We start from the raw sequence: 2,875 nt of genomic DNA, 5'->3' as shown, positions 1-2,875 counted from the left end.
TGCAAATTATTTGTACAAATCCCAAGTAACTGGCTGTGATGGGTGCTGCAGAGAGATCTACAAAGCACTTTATTATGTGCCTCAGCAATTTAGGCATCAAGGAAAAAATGCTGCAGACAAATATTTATGAGAAGGAAAACTATGTTTCTAAGCTTTACTGCTAATGCCATGATGGGCGGGGGGGGGGGGGAGGAGAAGCTTTGTGAAATGGAAACTTATATCTCTAGCTTAAGGAAAACATTGGGTTCGGGTGGGGGTGGGACTTCCCACTCACCTGCAAGGTCTAGTATGTAATCAGAGGGAATGATTTTATCAGCACTCTCCTATTCCAGTGCTTTGGAGGAAGGATCAGCTTTTCAAGAGCGAATCGTTTATTTGTCTCCTCTAAGCTTAAGGAAGTTGCCAGGTTTCAGAGGAAAGTGGTGGAAGGAGAGTTGTGCTGTGACTGACATGCCAAGCTTGTAACTGCATAGCACAAATGCCTCTGGACCTATTTGTTTGCCGTTTTTCAGGTTTCTAACACAAGGGTTTCTCTTTTGCGCGCCTGCAGTTTTTAACCAATTGTCTGCAAAATAAAAGAAGGACCCTGAAAACCTGCATCAAAAGTGATTTTGGTCTTGTTTGTGGCCTGGTCATTGATAGTGCAGGAAGAGAATTCTTGATAGCATTTCCCATGTTTGGAGGGTTAATTCTCATCCCTATCAAACCCTGAGCTTCTCAGACACTCCTGGGGGGGGGGGAGACCCTGAAAATATAAAGGCTGCACTTGGCAGGAAAACCACTGCAGCCATCCTACTGAAATTTAGCAGGATTTAGGCACGGAGGAGGGATGACCTTGCCTGCAGATTTCATCCATTTCCACCCAAAACAATATTCAGATATACCAAGCTTGTTTATAGGCACTCATGTGGCTATTTCTATATCATTTGCTTCGTTAGAATAGGTTGCAAGTAAAAATAGCAGTGAAGCATGCAAATTTCACGAAGAAGGTCCCAGATACAAATTTCCTGAATTTGTATTCGAAGGATCTCTGGTGGAAGCATTCTCTTGGAATCCTGTAGAAGTATTCTTACTCATGATAAACAATGCTGGGACAGATACTGTAGCCATTGGCTTGGCAGTATCTAAGACAGCTGTTACCCACTCTCCACAGTGTTTCCCAGGCTTGGTAACAGCATGCTTAGCTCCTGGGCTAAGTTCAAAGTGCTCATTTGAGTATGTAAAGTCCTATGCAGCTTGGGACCAGAATACCTGAAAGATCCTCTCACTTCTTATACACCCAATCCATCACTGCAATTTACAAGGAAGGACCTCCCAAAGATACCATAGTCATCAGGAGGTCCTTTCCACACAATGTAGGAGATGGGCCTTTAGTGTTGTAGTGCCTATCCTAAGGAATTCTTTCTTCTGGAATATTAGACAGGCATAACCTCTGATGTCTTTTTGGCTCTTACTGAATGGTTGCAATCCCATTGACACTCATTACCTGAGTTAGGTAAAAAAGCAGAGACATCACCTTGCCGACAAAGGTCCGTATAGTTAAAGCTATGGTTTTCCCAGTATGGAAGTGAGAGCTGGACCATAAAGAAGGCTGATCGCCGAAGAATGGATGCTTTTGAATTATGGTGCTGGAGGAGACTCTTGAGAGTCCCATGGATTGCAAGAAGATCAAACCTATCCATTCTGATGGAAATCAGCCCTGAGTGCTCACTGGAAGGACAGATCGTGAAGCTGAGGCTCCAATACTTTGGCCACCTCATGAGAAGAGAAGAATCCTTGGAAAAGACCTTGATGTTGGGAAAGATGGAGGGCACTAGGAGAAGGGGACGACAGAGGACGAGATGGTTGGACAGTGTTCTCGAAGCTACCAACATGAGTTTGACCAAACTGCGGGAGGCAGTGGAAGACAGGAGTGCCTGGCGTGTTATGGTCCAGGGGGTCACGAAGAGTCGGACACGACTAAACGACTAAACAACAACCTGAGTTAGAAGGAATGAGGTGTGTGTGTGTGTGTGTGTGTGTGTGTGTGTGTGTGTGTTAGTATGCTTTTTTTTTAAAAAAAGCTACTTATAATGCAACAAGACAACAACAAGCAAAGTACATGGCAAAATTTATATGCATCTCAAACTAGAACAAGATTTGCCCTTTGGGAAATTTCATCTATCTTTAAAGATTGCTTCTATTGCTTGCCTTTAAATAAATAAAGAAAGCTAAAGAATATTTTTGGGAGAAGGAAGCTATATTGTACATATTCTGGAGTTGTTTATTGGCTTTCTGCAGTGGATGCAAAAAAAAAAAAGCTCTTTGAAGACATAAAACACACCAAGTGCTCGCACTCATTCTTGTCTTTTTAATGAACTTGGTTATGTTGTAAAATTATACCCAGGCAAATAAAATGTGATATATATTTTAAATGGAAAATAGTGGGGATTTGATTTTCTCCAGTTGCAATTTCACAATTAGCGTAATTTATCCACAGGATGGCACTGTAGGGTTTTGCTATCACTGTGTCTACAAGGAGTGTGTGAGAGGAAACAACAAGCTAGAATAAAGCCGCAATGAAAAGTAAAAGAAACGTGCAAAGACACATGACTATACTTATTACATTTATATAGGGCTAACCATTGCCATGCATTGGACCAGTTCACAACACAGAGAGAGACTTCCTGTGTAGAATGTATGCGTGGACAAGGAAAACCAGGGCACAGCCAGTGGCCCCATACTCAACCTCAGGTACACAATCAGCTCCACCTCCAGTGTTTGCAGCTGTTCATGCACTGAGATCTTTTTGTGTAGGTTTGGGCTGAATGTGCTGATAAAAGGGAGTGGGGCTGATGGAACTCTGTCACTTCTGGTAGGCTGCCCCACCACAAAA

General features: G+C 42.7%; 1 non-coding gene across 1 annotated transcript; it reads left to right on the top strand.

Annotated features, from left to right (window-relative positions):
- Positions 1-592: 592 nt before the first annotated feature.
- On the top strand, positions 593-724 carry LOC118084589 (small nucleolar RNA SNORA71). The gene has a single exon (XR_004692511.1). It is a non-coding gene; the product is annotated as a small nucleolar RNA SNORA71 (small nucleolar RNA).
- The last annotated feature ends 2,151 nt before the right edge of the window (positions 725-2,875 follow it).

The sequence above is a fragment of the Zootoca vivipara genome, chromosome Z, assembly GCF_963506605.1.
Source record: "Zootoca vivipara chromosome Z, rZooViv1.1, whole genome shotgun sequence".
NCBI classification, from domain to species: Eukaryota; Metazoa; Chordata; class Lepidosauria; order Squamata; family Lacertidae; genus Zootoca; species Zootoca vivipara.
Note: the sequence above shows the minus strand (reverse complement) of the source record. Positions and strands in the feature narration are given on the sequence as shown.